A 25,852-nucleotide genomic window follows, 5' to 3' on the forward strand; every position below is an offset into this window, starting at 1 on the left:
TAAATCACGTGGCCCAGGCCCGCCCACCCGGAAGTGGGCGCGGCCACACGGCGCTGCTCGAGGAAGTCACACCCGAAAGGGCGGGCCTAAGCGCTTGCCTTCTGCGCAGGCGCAGGCTGTTGGGCCGCTCCTGGAGATGCCGGTGCGACCGAGAAGGCGGCAGGGGGCGCTGTTTCCAGGTATCTGCGAAGGAGTCGTTTTGAGATTTTCAATTTTGATTTCTTGTTGTGTGCTAAGCCCCGAGAATGGGGCGGGATGAGGGAGCCTTGCGTCCCCTTTGGAACTGGGGAAACTGAAGTTTAGGAAAGAAGTTTAGGCCGTTTAGACCTGCCTGGTCCGTGGACCAGCGAGCATTTGGGGCGAAGGTTAGGATCTGCGTGTAGGAAGCAGACATCACCTGGCAGGCAGGTGAGCTGGGAGGCGAGGCGGACGCAGCTTGCTCAGAGTCCTGTAGCTGTCAGGGAGGCAGGTCTCCGGCCCTGCCACGCGTGCCCTGCAGTGCGCACCCAGCGTGAGTGCCCTGCAGGTATGTATAGATACGAAAGGCAGACACACAGAGGTCTCCCGTCAGGTGCAAATGTCTGCAACAGCTGGGGTTGGGGCAGGCCGAAGTCAGGAGCTAGGAACTCAATCCAGGTCTCCCATGTGAGTGGCAGGGACCCCACTATCGCCTGTGGCCTCCCAGGGTCCAAATTGGCAGGAAACTGGAGTCAGGAGCTGAGCCAGGAACCCAGGAACTCTGATATGGGATGTGGGCGTCTCAAGCCCTGTGCCAACAACCTGGCCCTGAACATGACCTTTTTCAAGAAAGGGTCTTTGCAGTTTAACTAAATATCTTGAAATGAGTCACCCTGCACTCTGCAGCAGGACCCTAAATGCAAAGTGTCCTTGCAAGAAGCACACAGGGGGTTGGCGTTGAGAGGCAGCAGGCCAAGCCCCCGCCTGCAACACCCACCATGTACCATATGGGCACAGGTTCAAGCCCCAGCTGCTCCACTTTTTTTTTTTTTAAGATTTATTTCATTTTATTTTTGAAAGACAGAGTTATAGAGAGCGGTAGAGACAGAGAGAGATCTTCCATCCACTGGTTCACTCCCCAGATGGCCACAACGGCCAGAGCTGCACCAATCCGAATGCAAGAGCCTGGAGCTTCTTCTGGGTTTCCCACGTGGGTGCAGGGGCCCAAGGACTTGGGCCATCTTCTACTGCTTTCCCAGGCCATGGCAGAGAGCTGGTGGAAGTGGAGCAGCTGGGACTTGAACCAGTGCCCATATGGGATGCCGGCACTGCAGGCTTTACCTGCTGTTCCACAGCGCCAGCCCCTGCTCCACTTCTGATCCAGCTCCCTGCTAACGGCCTGGGAAAAGCAACAGCAGATGACCCAGGTGCTTGGACCCCTGCCACCCACCTGGGAGACCTGGAAGAAGCTCCTGGGTCTAGCCTAGCATAGTCCTGGCTGTTGCAGCCATCTGGGGTGTGAACCAGTCGATGGACAATCTCTCTCTCTCTCTCTCTCTCTCTCTCCCTCCCTCTCTCTCTCTCTCTTCCTCTCTCTCTCTCCATAGCTCTTTCAAATAAGTAATTTTTAAAAACAAAAAACAACGCAAACGGCGGAGGCAGCCCCTTGGAGCAGGGCACGTGAGGACACAGGCAGAGACTGGGGAGAGGCAGCCACAAGCCGAGAGATACCCAGAGCCCCTGGAGCTGCGAGAGGCCCGGAAGCCCCCGCCTTGCCCCCCGCCGCAGGGTTGGGGAGCGCAGCCCTGCGGCTGTCCTGATTTCGGATTCGGCCCACAGAACAGCGAGGTGGTAGTGTGCTGCCTCCTGCGCTGCCGCCCACCTGCAGCAGCAGAGTGGCGCAGAGCCACGGACACTCACTTCCTCTCAGTTCCCCGCAGCCCAGGAGCCCAAAGTCCAGGTGTCCACTCTAAAGGCGCCGGGGGAGGAGCTGTCCTGCTGATCCAGGCCTCCTGTGCCCCTGGCCACACCCCTCCAGGCCCTGCCTCTGCTCCCTTCTGCTGTCAGCATCCAATCTGTCTCCTCCTGTCTCTTATTAGACAGCTGTCATTAGGGCTCAATCAAAATGCAGGAGGATCTCATAGCCAGGTCCTTGATGACCTCTGCAATGTCTCTGTCCCAACGAGGTCACATTCCCAGGTTTGGGGATCGGGGTGTGGATACAGCTCTTGGAGGGGACGTCTTTCCTCTCTACCACATGGGGATTCAGTTGCCTCGCAGTAGGCTGTTCTGGAGGTCCAACCGCACCCTTGTGCAGTGTTGTTTTGTGCAGATGTCTCACACAGAAGACACATGCATGGGGTGGGCATTGGGCTCGGCAGGTAAGCCGCTGCGTGGGGCACCCGCATCCCATATGGAAGTGGCTCTGCTTCTGATCCAGCTTCCTGCTCCTGTGCACCCTGCAAGGCAGCAGTAACGGCTCGGGTTCCTGGGTCCCTGCCGCCCACATAGGAGATCTGGACTGGGTCTGGGCTCCTGACTTCCCAGCCACGGCAGGCATTCGTGTGGGTGGAAGATCTCTCTCCATCTCTGGCTCTCAGTCTCTCTCTTTCAAATCAAACACACACGACTCTCACAAATGCACCCACATTAACTGTGGTTGACTACAATGAATTGTATGTTTCAAAATAGCTGCTGGAACACCAGGAAGCAATCAGCATGCCAGCTGATGGTATCTCAGCTCATTGGATCTTTACCTGAGCTACACATGCCTTGAAATGTCCCTCTGAACCCTACAAACATGTACAGTAATTGCATACCAGCTAAAAAAAAAAAAAAAAAAAAAAAAAAAAAAAAAAGAGGAGTGGGTGTTGTGGTGCAGGGGTGAAGCCACCACGTGTGAGGCCACAGGTCCCGCCAGAGAGCCAGTTTCAGTCCCTACTGATGTGCCTGGGATGGGAGTGGAAGGTGATCCAAGTGCTTGAGCCTCCGCCATCCGTGTCGGAGACCCAGATGGAGTTCCTGGCTCCTGGCCCATCACTGGTGTTGTGGGTACTTGGGGAGTGAACCAGCAGCTGAATCTGCATCTCCCTCTCTCTTTCTCCCCCTCTCTTGCTCTGCCTTTCAGATAATCTTTGCTAATGTATTTGACGATGCCCTAAGTCCTTGAGCAGACGGCTTAAGGGATTACCGTGTTTTACGGTCATCCACCCCTCCCATCAAGGTTTACGGAAGGGTCAGTCATGAAACGACCTCAGGCCCTTTTGTCTGCACGCCCAGCCCGCTGGGATGGGCCAGCGCAGGCTTCATGAGGCGCTCGGGGCGCTACCCTTAATCAGAGGGCGCGTGGAGGTGACCCGACCAGTCCTGCCTCCATATACCGTTACTTTATTTTTTAATGAACTGCCTTTAATAAAACCTACAACTCAGCATAGCCTTCCCTAAGGAAATCCACAAACCAGGAGGTGTTTGAAAGGCATTGAAAGAGGACGAGTGCCCTTTGGGAATCCGCACCGCCCGGCGCTGAGCCCGGGAAATGTGGCCACCACATGTCAGGGCAGGCTGGACAGCCAGGGCTGGGTGCCCCCTGTGTTTCCTAAGCAGCCCACGTTGTAACTTGGTTATTACTCTTCCTGCCTCCCTGTCCCTCCCAGTAAATATTCTCCAGGCCACCTGGACCCCACTGGGCTGGCCTCTCTGATGACGCCTGGGAATTAAAAACAACCTACCAAGCAAGTCAGAGTCAGCGCCAGCCACAGTGCCTGCACGGAGGTGCCTGGGCTGTGAGACATCGTGTCTGGCCTCTGAGGGATAGGCCAGTTGTGTGTGTGTGTGTCTGGAAGATTCTAGAAAGTTCTGGAAGAGGATGAAGCAAGGACAGGAAGCTGAACTCTTGGTTTCCTCCATAAATCAGCTCTGCTCCATGCCCCAAAGAATGAGGTGGAAGTTCACCGATGCGGACATGTCAGCCCACGTGGAAACACCTGGACACATGGGTACTTGTAACAAATTGGCAACAGTTTAAATGTCCCTCGGTGGGAAACTGGGAGAACAATGCACAGAATATCAGGGAGGAGGAGAGAGATATTGATAATATTGAGAAGGAGGAGGCGGTGCCCCAAACTGATTTTGAATCCACTCTTGAATAAAAGGAACTGGGATGGGAGGGGTGGGAGGGGGCGGGCGTAGTGGTGCAGCAGGTCCAGCAGTCGCTTGGGACCCACACATCTCATACCCACGTGCCTGGGATCAAGTTCTGTCTCAGCTTCCAATCAGGCTTCCTGCTAATGCACACTCTGGGGGGCAGCCGGTGACGGCTCAAATGATTGGGCCCCCACTGCCCACGTGGGAGGCCCAGATGGAGTTCTTGGCTCCTGGCTTTGGCCTGGCCCAGCCCTGGCTGCTGTGGGCATTTGGGGAGTGACCCTGCAGATGGAAGACCGCCCTCTTTCTCTCGCTCTCGCTCTTGCTCCATAACTCTGCCTTTCAAATCCATTCATCTGTGTTACAGGAACAAAAGGAGTCAGGGCTCCTTAGAGAGACACTCTTTCTAGGCTGGGCCAGGGAGCACACACCACAGACCTGGGGCATCTCGTCACACCAGGTCAGGAGGGGCTGAAGGGACAGACACCAAAACGAAAGAGCTTCCTGTGTGCAAAGTTGGGACATGGTGTTGCAGTGCACCGTAACCCCTGGTGTAAAGTAAACATCCAGGAGTCCATGGATACAGAAACAGGTCATGAACACATGAGCAAGTGCGGAAGGATAAACACCTGTCCTACGCAGAGTTCCTAGTGCTGGAAGTGGCCCTCCGTGGGGCCGTGCCCGACTCCCAGCCCGGGGCTGTGCCTGGTGACTTCCTCCCCAGGACTGCAGAAGGGGAAGGGAAGAAACCAGGGATCTCATCAGGGAGCAACCTGATGGGCACGACCTCGGCAGTGACCAAGGTCACGGTCGACACCGCGAGCCCCGTGCAGCCCTTGTGCAGACGAAGCTTTCTGCTGTGGTCACGTTCCCAGAGTCCAGAGCCCTACTCCAGTCCCAGGGAAACCTCAGAGCAACTCTTACTGAGGGGCATCCTGAGGAGCCCCTGGCCACTCTGCAAGACTGCCAAGGTCACCAGGAACAAGGGATGTGCGAGAAACTCACAGCCAAGGGACCGTGCTGCTCAGTGTAACACGAACGCGATGATGCCCTGACGATGCCCCAGAGGGGAGAAGCCCAGGAAGTCTGAATGCAGCAGAGACTGTGTGGGTGGTGAGGAGCCAGAGCTGCCCCGGTACCACAGCAAGCGCCCCACAGCGACACAGGGTGTGCGAGAACCAGTGACCTCCAGCTTTTCTGTAAGCCCACACTCTGTGTTAGATATTTTTAAGCAGGTATCCAGAAAATGATAAAAGAAGGCTGTGGCAGATGTAGGTCAGCTGCCAGGTAGCTCCTAAGCTACCGTAATGGCCAACTCCACACTGTGTTGTTCTATTTATCTCTGCAGCAATACCTCGGAAGCGATGCATCCTTCAGGATGCGCTGTATCAGGAGGCACGGGGTGTCTGCTGCAGAAGGAGACTTGGATCGCTCCTCCTGCCAGTTCTCCCTGTTATTAATAAGCAATCTCTGGGTTTCTACAAACTTTTACCAGCGTGTGGAAAGTCTCAGGAGCAGTAAGTTTTAGGGATTTTTTTAAGTGGACACAGGCACTGGAGTCACCTTCTTCTCTTTCTTTTTTCAAAGATTCATTTATTTATTTGAAAGACAGAGTTACAGAGAGGCAGAGGCAGAGGCAGAGAGAGAGAGAGAGTGAGAGGGAGGGAGGTTGGTCGGTCCTCCACCTGCTGGTTCACTCACCAAATGGCCTCAATAGCCAAAGCTGGGCTGACCCGAAGCCAGGAGCCTGGAGCTTCTTCTTCCGGGTCTCCCACAGGAGTGAAGGGGTCCAAGGACTTGGGCCATCTCCTACTGCTTTCCCAGGCCGTAGCAGAGTTGGATCGGAAGTGGAGCAGCTGGGACTCGAACTGGTGCCTATATGGCATGCAGGCACTGCAGGCAGCAGCCTCACCTGCTACGACACAGCACTGGTCCCACCTTTTTCTCACTCACAGATATATAGGGAGCAGAGGGCCTGCAAGAAGGAAGCACTTGCAAGATCACGTAGAAGCGGCCGGTGCTGTGGCGCACTAGGTTAATCCTCCGCCTGCGGTGCCAGCATCCCACGTGGGCACCGGTTCTATCCCGGCAGCTCCTCTTCCGATCCAGCTCTCTGCTGTGGCCTGGGAGTGCAGTGGAAGATGGCCCAAGTCCTTGGGCTCCTGCACCCATGTGGGAGACCAGGAAGAAGCTCCTGGCTCCTGGCTTTGGATTGGCACAGCTCCGGCCATTGAGGCCATTTGGGGGGTGAACCAACTGAAGGAAGACCTCTCTGTCTCTCCCTCTCACTATCTGTAACTCTACCTCTCAAATAAATAAATAAAATCTTTAAAAAGAAAAAAGATCAGACAGAAGAGACAAAGGCCAGGCTGAAGCTCAGGCCCCCTCCTACCTGCATCACCTCCACGGCTCTGGAGGGGGAGGCAGCATGAGGGTGCCGAGCGGGTCTCCCTGGGGAGTCGTCACCAACGTGGTTCCACTGTCCACTACCTATTACCCTAAAAGAGCAGCCCTCGGTCCGAGGCAATTGCAGAGGCACCTCTGGGGTGCAGGTGCCTGGGTAACTTGAGACGGGAGAGCAGGTGTGCGCCAGCCTCAGCTGCACCTGCCCCGAGACCAGGAGACTTACCCTGAGGCAGACGGCTGCTAAGCCTGGCCTGCTGGGCCCTGCTGGGGGCTGAACATCCGCGAGGTGGGCCCCTCCTGCTCTAGGCAGTGAACCAGACTGTCCACCTGGAAACAGCAGAAATCACAGATCACTCATCAAACAGCCCACAGCTACAGAAAAGCTAAATTCCAAGAGGACGAGCTGACAGGGTCTCATCCTGGGCACAGAGGCTGCACACTCTTGAACCTCTTTCATCGGGGATGGCAGTGATGCTGAGCGAGGGGCCGCGGCAGGGTGATGCGGGCTGGGGTGGGTGTAAATTGAAAATTGTTCAGCTGTGCTGTGTGCAGGTGCCGCCTTCTCCCTCAGAATCATCAAGGTCCGAGGCCAGCGCTGTGGCGTAGCAGGTAGAGCCGCTACTGGCGACACTGGCATGCCATGCGGGCACACCAGTTTAAGTCCGGCTGCTCCACTTCTGGTCCTGCTCCCTGCTATTGCCCCTGGGGAAGCAGCAGGGCACTAAGCTTCTCTAAATTTGGTCTAATTTCTCTACTTCCAGATGAGAAAAGTCTGCAGCCAACCCCAACTCCGTGACCTCTTGCTCCTCCTGGACTTTCTTCTACCCAACCTCCTGTCTCCTCCACACCCAAGGTGAGCTCTGCAAAAAAAAAAAAAAAAAAAAAAAAAAAAAAAAAAAAAAAAACACAGCTGGAGCCCTTGGAAGAGTCTGGGCACACAGGGTGGAGAGACCTGGCTTCAGACTCCAGTCTTGACTCTGTGCTGTGCGGCCTTGGGGAAGTCAGCCACCCCCTCTGAATCTCACCCCTCATCTGTGAAGCAGGAGCAATAGTTCCCACTTCCAGGGTGGTGGTGAGGATTAAGGGTTATCTATTCACGCAGGTGGGTCTAGTGCCAAAAGCGGGAACAGCAGGATCATATTTGGATGCTCCAGGGGCTGGTTAAGCTGCAATAGCACCTGTGGTCCTCACAGTATCTCAGTGATGGTGAAACAAAGATGATAAACTGACTCCCAGGGAGGGGAAGTGACTTATCAGAGGGCGCTCAGCCAGGAGGTCATGGGTGCAGCAGTCAGAGCCCCCAGCCCTATCCCCAGAAGCCGCTCGTGGCCTGGGCCGGGCTGGACACAGAGCTGAGCCGGACTGATCTCACAGTTTGGGAGGCTGCAAGTCCAGGGTCAGAGAGCTCCGTCCGTTCTGCCTCTGGAGTGCAAAGTGCCGCAGGGGAGCCAGAGCGAGGCAGGGGCCCAGTCTCCAGAGAGCTACATCAATCCCTTCCCAGGGCACCTTCCCATGACCTCATCACCTTGTGCAAAACCCCACCTCTTAAAGGGCCCACCCAAGCCACAACAAAATCACAGCAGTGCCTGTTGGCTGGTTCCAGACGGTTGCCTCTGGGTGCTCAGCGCCTGCACCCTGTTCCCTTTTGCTTGTTGGGCCAGAGGCATCTGGACTCAGTAGATCTTTGTGACTTAGAAAAGTTACCTGCAGTTCTAAGGACTTGCCAGCAAGGGACGCCAGAGGATCACAGATACATCCAGGCAGAGCTGCAGAACCGACCGGGCAACCTTGGCGAGGCGGCCTCTGCGGAGGGGAGTTTCATGACATGACGGGTGGCTGCCCAGCCTGGCTGAGTGGACAATGGCAGACAGACCTGAAAGACCCCTGCTCAGCGCAGTGCCTGGCTATCGCTGGTGGGTAAATAATTGTGCAGAAATAAGATTCAAACCCAGAAGAAGGTCAAGGAGGGTTCGGGAAGCGTGTCTAAATGCAGACAGCAAGAGGGAGAGATCTGGCTGGGCAGGTGGCCGGGGGTGCCCAGGCAGGGAGCAGCCACACAGGGGCGGGAGGCCTGAAGGTATGAAGGGTCCAGAGATGCCAGCTTATCCCTGGTTCTGTGGCCGGGCCCTGAATGCCATCCCAGGCGCCCTTCTAAGAGGGAGGTCGACACCCACAGAGGCAGTGCCCACGTGAAGACAGAGCAGACAGAGGCTAGCTGGAAGATGCTGACCTGCAAGACTGGAGCACAAGCCGAGGGGCGCAAGAGGCAGGGGCGGCCTCTTCCCCAGGGTCTCCGGGGCAGCAAGGCCCTGCGGACTGCTCAGCTGCAGCCCAGGAAACTACTGTTGGGGTTCTGGCTTCCAGAAGTGTGAAAGAAGCCAACTTGTGCTGCTTTATTTATTTCTTATTTGAGAAAGCAAGCGAGCAAGCACACTCCATCCACTGGTGCACTTCCCAAATGCCTCAATGGTTGGCACTTGGCCAGGCCAAGACCGGGAGCTGCTAACTCAGCCTGGTTTTCCCATGTGGGTGGCAGGGACCCAGCTACTTGAGCCCTCACTGCTGCCTCCCAGGGTCTGCATTAGCAGGAACCGGAGCTGGGACCTAAACTCAGGTACTCCACTGGGGCGCACAAGCATCTGAACTTCTGTGTGGTTTCAGCATCATCAAGTCTGTGGTCGCAGCTGCAGGAAACAAACTGAGCGGCAGGCAGAGGGGGTGAGGCTACCGAGGGCAGCGAGACTCAGCCACTGGCAGAGCCTGCTGGGCCTGGGGGCCCACTGCCCCTCCCCCTGTCTTTCACCACCTGTTGGTGCCTCCCCATCGAGGGACCTCAACCAGGAAGTGGCAGTTGGAGGACAGAGCCCCCGATGTGGGCAGATGGTCCTCACTGTCAACCAGGACACTTACACACGCCACAAGGCGCTGTAGCTTCTGTGCCCTGGGGGCGCTTCCCTCACGGCACCTGCTGGGGAGCAGATAAAGGCCTCTGCTTTGGAAGCACCTGCCTGGGGTTGTCCCCCGCCCTGCCCCTACCACCCCCTCCTGGCCCCATGTGAGAGGAGCCTGTGGCTTGGTCACCCAGTATCTGGGTTCAAAGCCCAACCACTAAAGCTGGAAGCTGTGTGGTGTGAGGGTCAGTCCTTAATCTCTCTGAGCTGATCTGGGCCGTCAGCCCAGCTTTCTCCCCAGTGAGAGCACAGTGGTGACGTGAAGGCCACTCGCCAGACTCAAGCCTGGGTTCCTGCTCTGTCTCTGCCCTTAGCCAGCTGTGTGACCTTGGGGAAGTCGCTCCACATCTCTGAGCCTCAGTTTGCTCATCTACAAAATGGAATGTTGGCCGGCGCTGCGGCTCACTAGTCTAATCCTCCACCTTGCGGTGCCGGCACACCGGGTTCTAGTCCCGGTCGGGGCGCTGGATTCTGTCCCGGTTGCCCTCTTCCAGGCCAGCTCTCTGCTGTGGCCAGGGAGTGCAGTGGAGGATGGCCCAGGTGCTTGGGCCCTGCACCCCATGGGAGACCAGGAGAAGCACCTGGTCCTGGCTTCAGATCAGCGCGGTGCGCCGGCCACAGCGCACTGGCCATAGCGGCCGTTGGAGGGTGAACCAACAGCAAAAGGAAGACCTTTCTCTCTGTCTCTCCTCTCTCTCACTTTCCACTCTGCCTGTTAAAAAAAAAAAAAAAAGGTATGCCTGCCTTGACTGTTTATTAGGGGTTGAATCCTGTCCCCTCAACCCCAAAAAGGTGCTGACTCCCTAATCAACCGCCGGTAGTGATCGTGACCCCATCTGAAGGTGGGGTCTTTGTAGGTGTCGTCACGGTCAGGTGATTCATCCTGGGGAAGGTGGACCCTAAGCCCACAGGGCTGCTGTCCTTTAGAAAGAGGAGATACAAACACGGTGACAACAGAGGCACAGGTCGGAGGGATGCAGCTGCGAGGGCAGGAATGCCAAGGCTCGCCACCCTACCAGGGACTGAGAGCAAGCGACGGCTCCTCCCCGGGAGCCCTGCTCACACCTTGTCCTTGCACTCAGGGCCATTGGAACCGAGAGGGAACTGAATGAGCTGCTGCTGTGAGCTGAGCGGATGTGGTAATGTGTTACAGACCTCGAAGGCCGCGTGGCAAACGACCCCGAGGCCCGCCGGTACTAGACATCCCTTTACGACAGCCCGGGATCCACGGGGCTCAGAATCCAGACACCTCTCAGAGGGGCCTGGGGCCTCCGGGCTCTCCCCCGGGGTTTCTTAGCACAGCCCCCGTGGGCTTCCTCATGGCACAGCGGCCACCGAGGGTGAGCAGGATGCACAGGCAGAGACGCTATCGGTTTGTGGATCTCGCCTCAGAGTCTCAAAGCCTCGCTTGTGCCACGCCCTGCTGTCAGAGCTGCCCCAGCCCCACCGGGCCCCAGGGCAGGGACCCGCATCTGGCCTCTCGCAGGGTGGGGCAGGGCGTGTCTACCACACTGTGGGGTGAATGGGCACTGTGCGTGGGTGCGGCTGTCTCGGGGACACCGCACGTGCTGCACCTGTCTCCTGGCTGTGACGGTGAACGTCAGATGGGCTCCTGTTCAGCAGAGCATTTGGGGAGTTGAGAAGCAATGGACTTGGCTGTGTGTTTGTAAAAGGAAACTGCTTGGTGTGTTGGTTGTAAGAGGTGGGAGGGAGGTGAATCCTGGACAGGGAACGGAGGGAGTCTCAGCTGCCACGCCTCCTCGTGGCCCCATGAGATTTTCCTTTCCACTGGAAAAGCACTTTAAAAAAGTGCTGCTTGGGCTGACATTGCGGTGCCGTGAGCTGAGCTGCCGCCTGCAATGCCGTTATCCCATACTGGAGCTCCAGTTTGAGTCCCGGCTGCTCCATTTCCTTATTCCTCCCCTCCCCTTCTTCCCCCTCCTCCCCCCTCCCCCTCCTCCCTCCCTCCCTCCCTTCCTTCCTTCCTTCCTTCCTTCCATTTGACAGAGTTAGACAGTGAGTGAGAGAGAGAGAGCAAGGTCTTCCTCCTGTTGGTTCACCCCCTAAATGGCTGCTACGGCCGGAGCTATGCCAATCCGAAGCCAGGAGCCAGGTGCTTCCTCCTGGGCTCCCATGCGGGTGCAGGGCCCAAGCACTTGGGCCATCCTCCACTGCACTCCCGGGCCACAGCAGAGAAGAAGAGGAGCAACAGGGACTAGAACCCGGTGCTGACTCCATGGCTGCTCATTTTCAATCCAGCTCCCAGCTAATGTGCCTGAGAAAGCAGCAGCAGATGGCCTGAGTACTTGAGTCCTTGCTACCCAAATGGGAGACCCAGGCTGCTGGCTTGGGTGTGGACCAGCCCGGGCTGCTGTGGCCACTTGGGGAATGAACCAGCAGATAGAAGCGCGCGCTCTCTCTCTCTCTCTCTTCCCAACATTCTCTCTGCCTTTCAAATAAATAAATAAGTCTTTAAAAATTAAAAATAATGCTTTTTCTTTTGGGGGGGGGGTCATAGTCATAGGTACCTTTTTTTTTTAATTAGGTTGAGTTTTGAGCTCCTATGAACTTGAAAACAACTTGATTCAATTCCCATCAATTCTAATGGGAAGGGGGCTGCAATTCCCCGGCTCCCATTTCCTTCCATCTGGGACCCTTGGGAGCTGGGGGAAAAGCCGCCTTGCCACCCTCTTTCTGCTCCTGTCCCTTGTGGCTGGAGCCCTCAGTGCCACGCTCCTGCTGTTCCCCACATCCTCTGCACCTCCAGGGTGCTCGCAGACAGGAAGGGAGAGTACTGGAAGCTTTGGAAGTGTGGACACTGCTCTTTTTATTTTCCCTTCACGAGGGAACATGCCCATTTTTCCTAAGGATGTGCCCCAGCGTCATGGAACTGGGTAGAGCGTGGGGGTGTGGCTCCTGTATTGAAGCCCTGTCTCCCAGTGGGACTGCATTGGCAGGTGGGGCCTCTGAGGAGGCATTGGTGGGGGTGGGGGGTGAGGGGGAGATCCTGAGGGTGGGGCTCATCCAAGAGGACTGCTGTCCTTCTAAGAGGTAGGGACAGCGGATTGCGCCTTCTCCTCCCCTCCCTCCCTGTCTCTGCCCACAAAGAAAGGCCTTGGGAGGACACAGTGAGGAGGTGGCCATCTGCAAGCCACGAGGCGAGGCCTCACCAGAAACCAGCCCTGACGGCACCTCCGTCTTGGACACCCCCACCGCCCGCCACCCCCAGGCTCCAGAACTGTGAGAAAATAATTGTCCGCCGTTTAGTCACTCGCTCTTACGGCTGCCCATGCTGGCTGATCTCAGGACTAACCCCACGGGTGTCACCATGCAAGGGCTCTGCCCAGAGAGCTGCGGGTCCCACCCAGCGGTGCACACACAAGCCTAGGAGGGAAGAGATGTTTCAGGCCATCCCTTGTCATCATGTCATGTCAGCAGCTGGCACTTCCCACTAAGGGACACCCAAATGCCAAGCTACACAGGTAACTTTGATTGGTCCATGACAAGGAGCCTCTTGCGGTCATCATAGGGTCTAGGGCGTGCTGGGCTTGTGGTAATGAACTCGGCAGGGCACTGAACAGGTTGAAGGGGAGGGGAGCAGGAGGAGATGACACCTGGGATGCAGACAGGGAAGGAAGGGGGTCGGGAGGGAGCAGCCCTGGACTGGGGAGCTGATGGAGGAGCCCCAGGTTGGGCGGAACTGCTGCGCTGACCTGGAGGAGGGGCTCCTGGCCTCAGCACTGTGGGCCTTTGGGGCCAGGGAATCCAGCCCCTCGCTCTGAGGATGCCCAGCAGTGTCTCTGGGCTCTGCCCCCCGACTCTGTCCACAAGCCCGACGCTGCTCTGTGCAAGCTGAAATGGAGAAGACTCAACATAATGATTCTGGTTTTCCATTTGGCAATTTTTTTTTTTTTTTTTTTGAAATTATAACCGGCATCGGTGAGAGCGAGAGGCGTGCTTTTCTGGCATCATTGTTTGGAAACCACATCAGGAGTCTTCCCGCCGGGAGTTCCATTTCTTGGCGCTCGCGGAGGGAAGTAACCACACCTGCACAGGAGCTCCGAGGGAGCGGAGGGCGCTGCCGTTTCTAACAGGGAAGATGAAAGGCTGGCTAACCCTGGCAACCAAGACTTATTTAGAACTTTGAAAAAAGATTTCAAAGCTGTGGTTTAGCTGCACAACCACATGCCCCGAACTCTCCCCTTCTCTGTTCCGGTCTCCAGGGCATAGTTGCCAAAAACGAAAGAGCAATAACAGAGAACCAGGTAGCTCCAGCCATCCTGTCCACATCCTGGATGGAGAGGGAGAGGGGCGGGGCAAACACCCTTGCCCACAGATACCTCTCAGGTCCTTCCCAGGCCTCTCTTCCAGTAGCTGACACCTACTCACCATTGGCTGGAAACAAGTCATGTGACTCTCTCTGGGTGCGAGGAATGCTGGGAAATGTAGTTTTCAGACAGGACTGGTGCTACCTCTGCACAAACTCAGGATCCTCTGGATGAAGGAGACAAGTGTGGGTATTGGGGTCTTTTCTTGTATGGGGAGACCATGGCAGAGGCTGGCACAGCTGTCCAGAGAACTGGCAGTGGGGAGAGAGGGATGCAGGGTGGGGGCTCCCCGTGTGTGGGTGCCAGGGTTTTGGAGCTGTCCTGGGAACACCTCCTCCAGCTGGCGGCTCCTGTGCAATGGAATCGCAGCTTCCCTCCCGGCCCACGCTCACGTGAAGCCCACTGGACCTCAAGGAGGAGGGACAGGGCCACAGCCAATGCTATGCCCGAATTGCTGGGTGGGAGAGAGCTCCCTGCACGCCAGGCTGGGGCAGCTGAGGGAAAGCTGCACCCACTGGCAGGGCTCACTTCCTGTCCTGCTCAGCGGGTGAGGCAGGAAAGGTTTTCTTCTTTATCGTCTTCATGACACTTTCAGGATAAGAATCTGCTCCGAGAGGCGGGGGCCGTGCTTGCCAGTGACAGTGCTGATCAGGGTGGTGACGAGGGCGAGTTTCTGCAGTGTGCACCATGTACTCTTTTTTTTTTTTTTTTTTTTTTGACAGGCAGAGTTAGAGAGAGAGAGAGACAGAGAGAAAGGTCTTCCTTCCATTGGTTCATCCCCCAAATGGCTGCTACGGCCAATGCTGTGCCGATCTGAAGCCAGGAGCCAGGTGCTTCCTCCTGGTCTCCCATGCGGGTGCAGGAGCCCAAGCACTTGGGCCATCCTCCACTGCCTTCCCGGGCCACAGCAGAGAGCTGGACTGGAAGAGGAGCAACCAGGACAGAATTCGGCGCCCCGACTGGGACTAGAACCTGTGCCGGCGCTGCAGGTGGAGGATTAGCCTAGTGAGCTGCGGCACCAGCCATATACTCTGTTCTTAGCACTTAAAAGTCCTGCCTTGGCTAATTTTCATATGGACATTCTTATTAGGAAGATACATCTATGATTTCCATTTCACAGATAAGACACCGAGGCTCAGGAAGGAGTAATTTCACCTGTGGCCACATAGCTTGACAGCGGAGGCACCAGCAGTAATGATGTAATTAGGATGCTTAACTTGTAACTTGCATGATACAAATTACATTCTAACATTGTAATCACAGCTGGACACAATAATTGCTACATTGTGGAATCCATTGTAACATGCAAGCCACAATGTTAGAAGGCAACCTGTACATATTGCCCAGTGACATTTTAATCACAATGTTACAATGTGACCTGCACATTACAAATTATAATGTAACATTTTAATTACAATGCTATCTGCCTTTCTCAGAGGCAGAGCCCAAATATTTACTCATTCAAACATGTAGAACTCTGCACTTTAGATGCATGGTGTCATTGGCTTATATGCAAACTACTGGTTTCAAGAACTATAATTTTGCCTACTTTATTTTAAAGAAGGATTTATCTATTTCTTTTGAAAGACAGAATGGCAGAGAGAGCGGGAGAGGGAGAGACAACTAGGGCTGGGTCAGGCCAAAGCCAGGAGCCCAGAACTCCATCCAGGACTCCCCCATGAGTGATGGGGCCCAAGCACTTGAACCATCATCTGCTGCCTACCAGGCACATTGTCGGGGGCTGAATGGACGTGGAGGAGTCGGGACTCGAGCTGGTGCTCTGGTATGGGATGTGGGTGTATCCAGCAGCAGCTTAACCAGCTGTGCCCAATGCCGGCCCCTGTGCCTACTTTGTAGATGAAGAAAGTCAGACCCAGAGAGGTTGAATCCTTGTCTGAGACCACAGAGCTGGAAAGTGGCAGAGGCATAATTTTTTTAATATTTATTTTTTTGTTTGAAAGGCAGAGTTGCAGAGAGGCAGAGACAGAGAGGGAGACAGAGAGAGAGAGAGGGAGAGAGGGAGACAGACAGAGAGGGAGAGAGGGAGACAGAGGGAGAGAGGGAGGAGAGAGGGAAACAGACAGAGAGGGAGACAGAGAGGGAGAGAGGGAGAAGAGAGGGAGGAGAGAGGGAGAGAGGGAGAGAGGGAGAGAGGGAGAGAGGGAGAGAGGGAGAGAGGGAGAGAGGTCTTCCATCCACTGGGTCATTCCTCAAATGGCTGCAATAGTTGGAGCTGGGACAATCCGAAGCCAAGAGCCAGGAACTTCTTCTGGGTCTCCCATGTAGGTACAGGGGCCCAAGGACTTGGGCCATCTTCCACTGCTTTCCCAGGCCATAGCAGAGAGCTGGATCAGAAGTGGAGCAGCTGAGACTTGAACTGGCGCCCATAGCAGATGCCGGCCCTGTAGGTGGTGGATTACTCACTATGTCACGGCACCGGCCCCCAGAGGCAGGATTTGAACCCAGGACTCTAACCCTGGAGCTTCAGCTTTTGCTCCTGGGTCTGTCTCCAAGGCCAGCATGCTAGGGTGGGGGCACGAGAGAGAGAAACCCAGCCGCCTTCTTTCCTGGCGCTCTCTGTCCCTGTGACTGTGCCTCACTGACACGTACACAGCTGCCAGGGATCAAAGTCCTCCCCAAGATGTATTTGCTGTGAGTTCCAAACAAACGGGTGTTACCATGCAGCTAAGAGAAACATCGGGCGGACACAGTGCATGAGCACCAACTGGCTGCGGAGCCCCAGCGATCCGGTAGCCTCTTCCTGGGTCTCTTGCATGCAGGGGGCTGGAGTGGAGGGGTGGGGAGGCTCCAGCTCTGGGAGTGTTGAGGCAGGGCCATCAGCGACCCGCATTGCTCCTTCCCTGGGGAGAACTGACTCCCTTCAGCCTCCCACAAAACCAACACACACGCACACGAGCAACTCACAACCACCATCCATCAAATAAACGTGTTAACCCTGCCAAGCACTTACTAGGCAGTAACCCTTAAAGCCAACCTGCAAGGCAGACGGTGCTAAGAGTGCAGAGCGAGCCCCCCATGAAGCTGGATTCTGTTTAGCACTCAGCACATGGTGGTCGATCAAGCCAATGGGAAGCAGCTCCTGGGCCTTGGGCTGTTCACACTCTGCAGTGGGGCAGGCAGACAGGGACACGGGCCTCTGTGCCGGCGAGTGGTGAGGCGGGAGTGAGGCGGCAGGAGGGGTGCCACCCCTCTGGATCACATGTGGCTCCCGGGGCTGTGAGAAGTCAACTGCTTGCACAAGGATGTTGTTTTGGAGTTGCAAGCTCTTTACTGTACCAGTGACTTTGCTTGAAAAAAAAATTATTTGAAAGGCAGAGAGAATGAGAGGATGAGAGGAGGATGAGAGAGAGAGAGAGAGAGAGAGAAATGGAGGGAGGGAAGAGAGAGCAACAAGTGTTCCCTTCCGCTGGCCCATTCTTCAAACACCCCCAGCAGCTGGGGATGGGCCAGGCTGAGGCTGGGAGCTGGGAACTTGACACAGGCCTCCCACGTGGAACCCAATCGCTGGAGCCATCTCTCCGCCTCCCAGGTCTGCACTGGCAGGAAGCCAGAGCCAGGTGCTCCAGTATTCAACACAGGCACCACCTTACTGACCAGGCCAAGTGCCTGGCCCGCCTACTATGGGAAACAAAACTGATGCTACCTTTAGTGAGAGGACACTTAGGGCATCTATGAATTATGCTTCTCTATGCCCTTCTGTTACCAGACTTAATCGTTCCTGTAATGCCTGGGCCTTGACCAGGGAAAACAGAAAAATAAAGCAAATGGGCTTTCCTAACCACATCTGAGTGCCCAAACATCTGTATGCAGTAATTCTCTTTATTTTTATTTACTTATTTGAAAGTCAGAGTTACAGAGAGAGAGGAGAGGCAGAGAGAAAGAGAGAGAGAGAAAGAGAGAGAGGTCTTCCATCCGCTGGTTCACTCCCCAATTGGCTGCAATGGCCGGAGCTGCACTGATCTGAAGCCAGGAGCTTCTTCTGGGTCTCTCACACAGGTGCAGGGGCCCAAGGACCTGGGACATCTTCCACAGCTTTCCTAGGCTATAGCAGAGAGCTGGATTGTAAGTGGAGCAGCCGGGTCTCGAACCGATGCCCATACAGGATGCCGGAGCTTCAGGCCAGGGCGTTAACCCACTGTGCCACAGCGCCGGCCCCACAGTAATTCTCTGTAAAGTGCTCTGCACACACCCCGGCATTCATAAGGGTAGCTATGATCCTCGTCTTGTGGTGTAGTTCTCAGCCGTGTGTCCAGTGAAGCCAAGACCCCTCCCATCTTCAGGGCCAATGTCAGGCCTGGGACTTCCTCTTAGAGCCTGGGTGTGGGGCAGGTGGTGGGCACATCTCCTATCAGAGTCCTGGCTCTGCTGCCAGTTCCAACTTCCTGCTAATGCACCCCTTGGGAGGCAGCAGGTGATGGCTCAAGGACTTTGGTCCCCATTACATTGGAGACCCCGCATTGAATTCCTGCCTCTTGGCTTCAGCCTGGCCCAGGCCTGGCTATTGCAAACATTTGGGAAAGTGAACCAGTAGATAGATCTCTGTCTCTCAGTCTTTCAAATAAAATGAAATTAATTTGGGCTGGAGCTGTGGCGCAGTGGGTTAAAGCCCTGGCCTGAAGAACTAGCATCCCATATGGATGCCAGTTTGAGTCCTGGCTGCTCCTCTTCTGATCCAGCTCTCTGCTATGGCCTGGGAAAGCAGTAGAGGATGGCCCAAGTCCTTGGGCCCCTGCACCCACATGGGAGACCTGGAAGAAGCTCCTGGCTCCTGGCTTTGGATCAACTGGCAGCTCCAGCTGCTGTGGCAAATTAGGGAGTGACCCAGTGGATGGAAGACCTCTCTTTCTGTCTCTCTCTCTGTGTAACTCTGTCTTTCAAATAAATCTTTAAAAAAATGAAATTAATAAAAGCCTGTATGTTGTAATTAATTGGGTTGTGGTAATCAGATATGATGTCTATGGAGGCCTTAAATATATTCATTCTTCCATTAACAAAGTTTTTTTTTTTAAGATATATTTATTTATTTGAAAGTCAGAGTTACACAGAGAGAGGAGAGGCAGAGAGAGAGAGAGGCCTTCCATCCAATGACTCACTCCCCAGATGGCCGCAATGGCCAGAGATGTACTGATTTGAAGCCAGGAGCCAGGAGCTTCTTCTAGGTCTCCCACACGTGTGCAGGGGCCCAAGGACTTGGGCCATCTTCTCCTGCTTTCCCAGGCCATAGCAGAGAGCTGGATCGGAAGTGGAGCAGCTGGGACTAGAACTGGCACCCATATCAGATGCTGGCATTTCAGGCCAGGGGGTTAACCTGCTGCGCCACAGCACTGGCCCCACGAAGTTTTTAAAAAAGCTTATAGCATCCACAGACCAGGATCCAGTGGGATCGAGTGGATTCCCTGCTCACAAGAAGTCCTGCAGGTGCATCAAGAAAAACAAGAAAATACAGTCTTCTTGGTGTGTGCCAGTAAATGTTTAACAACAGCTTTGTGGGGCGGGATGCTGCTCTGTAGCATTTGTCAATTTCCTTGGTGTAAACACACCTGCCGCAGCCGAGCGCTGTGAACAGGATGCCGCTGAGCACAAGGAGAGACACCGAAGCACCCACTTTACTTATATTTCCACCAGCCAGAAGCAAATAAAACATAGCAAGATAGACAGGAATTGATGAGCGGTGTTTCCTTTTTATTTTTGTTTTACTACAAATTTTAATAATGGCCAAGTTCAATAAGTGACCCACAAAATTCCTGGACATTTAACAATCAGCTCTCAGAGGCTGGTCAGAGCCAGCTCCGGTATTCCTGTCTCTGGTGCCTCTGGGTCTTAATCTCTGCACCTAGAAAAAGCAGGCTGCCACCACTCACTGTAGTAGTTGTAGTGCAGCTTAGAAATAACGTGTGCAGGGGCCAACAAGTGGTGCAGCAGGAGAATCTGCCGCCTGGGATGCCAGCGTCTCATATGAACACTCGTTCAAGCCCCAGTTGCTCTACTTCCAATTCAGCTCCTTGATGATGCACCACGGGAAGCAGAAGATAGCCCTAAGTACTCGGGCCCCTGCCTCCCAGGTGGGAGGCCCCGTGCAATTTCTGGCGCCTGACTTCAGCGTGGTCCAGCCTTGGCTCTTGTGACAGATGGGGAGTGGAAGGAAACTCACTCTCTGCCTTTCAAACAAACAAACCTTAACAAATAATGTCTGCACAGTGTTTGCCACAGATCACGCACTCAGAAAAGTTCAAGCTCAGGTCTAGTTTGTGGCCCTGGGGCTTCTAAGGGCGGGGACATGAGCCCTTCAACATAAATTTCAGTTTTGCCCATGGGAAATGAAGCTGGAAGAAGCGAGGGCAGATGGAGTTGTGAGCTTCCAGTCCACTGGCAGTGCTCATGTGTTCCAGCTCACTTTCCTTTCTTAATCCTTATGTAATTCCTTTTTTTTTTTTAATTTGACAGATAGAATTAGACAGTGAGAGAAAGAGACAGAGAGAAAGGTCTTCCTTCTGTTGGTTCACCCCCCAAATGGCCACTACGGACGGCACTGCGCTGATCCGAAGCCAGGAGCCAGGTGCTTCCTCCTGGTCTCCCGTGCGGGTGCAGGGCCCAAGGACCTGGGCCATCCTGCACTGCACTCCCGGGCCACAGCAGAGAGCTGGCCTGGAAGAGGGGCAACCAGGACTAGAACCCGGCACCCATATGGGCTGCCGGCACTTGGTTAACCAAGTGAGCCACGGCGCTGGCCCCAATCCTTATATAATTATATCATGTATCTGTCATCTACCTGCATATCTAGCTACTTATTTTTCTGTTTGTGTTGTTTTAGACAACTGGCATCCAAGCGTATACACCATCTCACACTTTATTTCTTGCGAAAGCACATAGTAACCGGAAGACAGAGAGACGCCTGCTCCTAGAACGCCGTGAGCAGTGGCTGCAGCCTAGCAGCTGGGGTTTGCGAACAGCACCCGCCGAGTGACCGGATCGAGGAAAGAAAGACACAAAGGGAAAGAACACATCTTCTCCCGGCTGCTGCCCGGCTTCTGGGGTGTGCCCTGCTGGCGTGTTGAAATCTGCTCCTCCAACCGTATTTCAGGGAAAGAGAGCCTCACAGGTTGTCGCGTGCAGGTTTCGTGCCCCGTTTTCTCTTCGGTTCTCTGCAAACAGAAAACCCAGGTCTTGAAGGCCCGCGGGAGGTGGAGGCGTGGATGGAGGCGGTGCTGAGAGGCGGCGCTGGTGCAGGCTCCCTCCCAGCAGGGCTGCCAGCAACCTCCGCCTCTTTCCCGGGGTTTTGCTTTTTGACGCCTGTGGAGGCTTGGCCCCTGGACGTCTCCCCAGCAGCGCCACAGCAGAGTCCCCGCTCCTGGGTGCCGCAGTGGGAGAGTGCCCAGGCTAGCTCAGTCCAGCATCAGCACCTCCATCATGTGGCCCTCCCCCTACCCTCCCGCCTCTCCCCTACAAGCATCCATAATCGTGTGCTCTGGGGAGGGTCCGGGCAACAGCTGCCTTTGATCAGCCCAACATCTGGGCTGACTGGTGATCAAAGATGGGAACACTGTGACAGCAGAGACTTGGCAAGGACCCAGGCTGCCTCCCTGCCAGGGTGGGGGAAGGGCAGGACAGGGCAGGAGGTGGGGATAAGGAGGAAGGGGGTTGGGGGGCTGCAGCAACCCGGAGAGCTGCAGGGACCTGGTGGGAAGGGGCATGGCTGGGAGCACGGGCTCTGGCTCTGCAACCTGGATGCTCCTTGCCTCAATTTTCTTTCTGTAAAATGGGAGTAATACACAGACGGACAGGAAGACATGAGCTACGAAACACAAAGGGCGTAGAACAAGCCTGGGTCCCTGAGCGAGAAGTTGTCTCTATGTGGCCTTTGCTAATTTGTATTCCCAGAGCCGGGCAGGGAGAGCATGGGACAGCCTGGCCTTCCCGGAAGCTTTAGTGTCTCCCTAATTTGCAACAAACCACTCTTGGCTTGCGTTGCCCCATCTGCAAATGGAGACGGATGGCAGGACTTGATGAGATCAGGCAGGGCTCATTTCTTTCCATTCGACAGATGGCGAAACTGAGGTTGTGCAAGGAGGAACCAGCCCAGTATTTGCCTCCCTGGGAGTCCCCCCGCCCCCGCATCACAGGGTGGGTGCCTGTTCAGGAGCCCAGCCAGTTACTGGGCCCACGGCAGTCACTGGGACATGTGTGTGAGCCAAGAATGCCTCCTCTTCCTCCTACTGGCTCATCTATAGTAGCACCAGCTCCTTTCATCTCATGTTTGGCTTGAAACTTCTCATTCAAGTACAACATCCACAGAGAAGCTGGCATCCATCGGCACCTTGCGGCATCACGAGCCATGCACAGAACCAGCAGAGAGAGGATTCCTGACTTCCTGGAAACTCCACTGTGCCGCTTCCAGGCGCTCCCCCACTCCACGGAAACCCCACGCCCACCAGGAGCCAGGCGACATAGGCACCAACCTTGCAGGCACTGATCTGATGGAAACCTTGCAACAGCACTTATTGTCGTACCCATTCCACAGATGAGAGCGCCGAGGCCCCAGGGGTGTCACTTTCTCAAGGTGGGTGGGGGCTTCAAAGCCTCAAGCCCTTGGTGGCCAGGGGCTTACCCTGGAGCTGTGGCCCCTGCTGCTGCTGGCCTGGCTCTCTTCACACCTCCCCCTTTCTCAGTTCTCTCCCTGAGAGCTCTGCCAGTGTACATGGACAACCCAAGCCAAGGGCGCCAGGGCGAGGTCCATTCCCCCTTGGCCCAGAGATCCAGCGTGAGCAAGGGGTCAGCCTGGGTGTGAAAGCCGAACCCGAGACAAGAGTTTGCATGCAAGTGGCCAACTGGAGGAGTGATGCTGGGAAGCAGGCAAAAGGCCCAGGGCAGGAGGGACTTGGCCATGGCCTCAGGCAGCCGGTATGCATTCTGCAAGCTCACGAGGTCATGTGATGTGCATCTCCATGGTCTGCCCTGGGTGTAAAGGAGGCAAGCCTCCACACATGGGGCCCACCCCCATTGTCAAGATGACAATGTGATTGGTGGTGGTGGGGCTTGCTTTGCTGAGGGACCCCCCAGGCCCAGAGCAGAGGTGTCACAGGGGGCCTTGGGGTTGTCTGGGTGTCACCTGCACTAAGCTGCCACATTCCTGGCAGGAGCAAGGAGCATGCTGGGGCTCACAGACCGTGCAACATAAAGGAGTCCCAGGCCCCAGAGGCTAGGAGACAGTCCATGGCCCATGGGCTTGGTCCTTTGTCACCATGGTCAGCTGGTCACCTGCAGCCTCCCTCTGTCCTCCCCCTCCAGCTCCTGACCCTTCTTTCTCCTTTGCTCAACACCACCCCTGACAACAGGAGACGCCAGCCGGCCCAACTTTAAGATCCCTTGTCGTGGGCTGGATTTTTTTCCTGTTTTCCTAAATATCCTCAGGTTGGAGTCCTAAGCCCCAGCGCCTCCACACGCGACCTCATTTGGGCACAAGGTCACTGCAGACGTGACTCATTAAGATCTCTTACTGTACAGCACACACCGGATCCGGGTGCGACCCACAAGATGCAATTAGGACACACAGGGATGACCCCGGGTCGGGACGCAGGCAGAGTTCGGGATGGACTTTCTGGAAGCCAAGAGACACCGGAGATCACCAGAGGTGAGGGGAGAGGCAACTGCCAACCTTGCCCTCAGCCTTCCATCTTGTAGGGTCCTGCAAGCTTGCCTGTTGCATGAGCTACTTGGCCCCTGGTATTTCGTTCAAACAGCTCCAGCAAGTGAACCGACATCCCGTGCGGGGTTGTCAGGGGTCGTGGCCCACCTGCCCAATCAAGCGAAGCAGCAGATCTTCTCCACGGAGCTCATTTCCACACAGAGCTGTGGAAACAGATTCCAGAAGCTCTCCGATATCCCCAGGCTGGTAGGTGGCGTCAGAGCCGCTCTGGAGGTGGTTAACTCCTCAAAGGGCCGGAGGAGTTCCGTGGGAGACTGAAGAAATGTCCCGGGCCTGATTAAGTCAAGTGGATTTGATATACAGGTGTTCTTTTTATGAGCACCCTCCACAGTGACATAAATCACAGCCGGGCCGATGCCTGTAGCCTTTTACGACATGAGGGGCAGGCGTGGCCGAAACTGCTGATACGGCGGCCACAGAACAAGCGCCTGCCCGGGTCACCGCGCAGCTTCCGGATCTACCCGGCAGGGCCTCGGCCCCACTCGGCCCTACGTGCTGGCTCCTGGGCAGAGGAACAGGGCCAGTGTTTTGCATCCAGGGAGAGTCACACGGGGCCGTGCGTGTTAACCGATTGCCCAGACTTCTGGCAGATTTGCACTGCGGATGCTCCACCCAGATTCTTTCTTTTACTGCTTCTGTGCAGGCAAGCCTGGGCTTCTGGCTGCACCTGCGCCTGAGCTGCTGCTGAGAGCTGATGGCACCATTGGACAGTACACACGCCAGGGGGACCTTCACCAGCCACTGACCCCACTGACCGGTGCGGGAACACCGAGGCCCTGCTGCTTTGCAGTCAGCGAGTCAGGACAAGCTCTGGGTTATAATTCACCCTGCAGACCGCCCCCTGCAGGACCAGGCGAAAGCTGAGGCTTTGCTGAGTTCTCGTGATGACTGGAATGGCTTCTCCCCCACCCCCCACCTCCCCCATCTGTTGTTGGCTTCTCTTGCTACATTTCCGTAATAAATCCCTCACCTAAGACCCTGTGTCAACTTCTGCTTCGGCAGACCTGGCACAAGGCGAGAGGTGTAGTGTCTTCCGAGCATCCCAGATCTCTCCTCAGATCTCCCGGGCTGTCTACTGCAGCCCTCGTCCAAATCGTGCTGTTAGCTGTGCTAAGCAAGGGAGTGGAGGATCAGGAGCGAGCTGGAGATGTGACACCCCCCCCCACCCCCGTTATGGACCAGGTGACCAGGAGGGGCGTTCATACAGGGCGTCTCCCTCTCGGCACAGCTCACATTTCAGGCTGGAAAGTTCTTCGTGGTGGAAGGCTGTCCTAGGCATTGCAGGATGGCAAGCAGGGCTCTGTCTTTTTCCAACAAGATGCTGGTTGTATTTTTCTAGTTGTGTCATCCTAAGACATCTTCAGCTCTGTCCAGTGAGAACCACCGCATTATACCCAGGCCCCAGAGACGACTAAGACTAGGAGGAGGGAACAGTAGTGCAAAGGCCCAGTGGTGGGAACGACATGGCTCCCTGGGAGAATTAAGGGAGGACAGCATGGCTGATGGCTGTGAACAGGAGAGAAGTGGTACCCAAGGTGATGGAGAGGTGGCCAGGGTCCTGATCATGCAGGCACATGGGGGCTGCAGCAAAGACTTTAGGTTTTAACATAAGAGCAAGGGAAACTGCACAAGGAATGGTTCCCACACTTGATGTATTTATTAACTGTCTACTCTGTGCCAGAACCCGCGTGGGGAGCGTCAGTGAGTGGGGAGGGCTCTGTTTGCAGCCACGATCATTCTGGGCTTGCAGCACCGCTGCAGGAGGTGGGGAGCATACACAGCCAGAGGATCGACACCTGGGGAATCGGCCAATCACCCCAGGGCAGCTCTTCCCCTCCACGTGCCCCGGGGAGATCAGGTCACCTGCAGACGCAGTTCCATTCCTTCCTTCCAAGCCTGCTGGCCTTTGGTTTCCTTCTCTTGCCGAATTCTGTGGCCAGATCCCGTGGCACAATGTTGAATCAAAGTGGCAAGCGTGGCCCTCGCTCCCCGGCCCCTGGCCTTAGTGGGAAGCAAGTGCTTCTTGCTGTGCGGGCCTGGCGGGTGCTTGGGTCAGGCTGAGGAATTTCCTTCTCCCTCAAGTCGGCCAAGATCCAGGTGTTTAATGCCGATGGGGTGTCAGGCTGGCAGGAGCAGGTGCAGTGTCTCACCGTGGTCTGAACGTGTGCGCGCCCCAGGATTCGCAGGAGGAAACCCTAGCCCCCGAGGCGATGGCCTTGGGCAGTGGGACCTCTCGCAGGTGTTGAGATGGTGAGGACAAAGCCCTCACGGGTGGCATCAGAGACCCTGGAGAGCCAGCTGGGCCCCTTCAGCAGGCGAGGATGTGGGAGACACCATTTAGG

At 55.7% G+C, this 25,852-nt stretch overlaps 2 long non-coding RNA genes across 2 annotated transcripts; both read left to right on the plus strand.

Moving 5' to 3' along the window:
* The first annotated feature begins 32 nt into the window (after window positions 1–32).
* On the plus strand, window positions 33–10,926 carry LOC138847445 (uncharacterized). Its single transcript, XR_011385283.1, has 4 exons — window positions 33–179; window positions 7,269–7,360; window positions 8,218–8,420; window positions 10,541–10,926. It is a non-coding gene; the product is annotated as an uncharacterized lncRNA (long non-coding RNA).
* Window positions 10,927–21,482: 10,556 nt separating this feature from the next.
* Window positions 21,483–24,550, plus strand: LOC138847446 (uncharacterized). The gene is made up of 3 exons (XR_011385284.1): window positions 21,483–22,364; window positions 23,309–24,066; window positions 24,154–24,550. It is a non-coding gene; the product is annotated as an uncharacterized lncRNA (long non-coding RNA).
* The last annotated feature ends 1,302 nt before the right edge of the window (window positions 24,551–25,852 follow it).

Source organism: Oryctolagus cuniculus, chromosome 21, assembly GCF_964237555.1.
Source record: "Oryctolagus cuniculus chromosome 21, mOryCun1.1, whole genome shotgun sequence".
In the NCBI taxonomy this organism is placed as follows: domain Eukaryota; kingdom Metazoa; phylum Chordata; class Mammalia; order Lagomorpha; family Leporidae; genus Oryctolagus; species Oryctolagus cuniculus.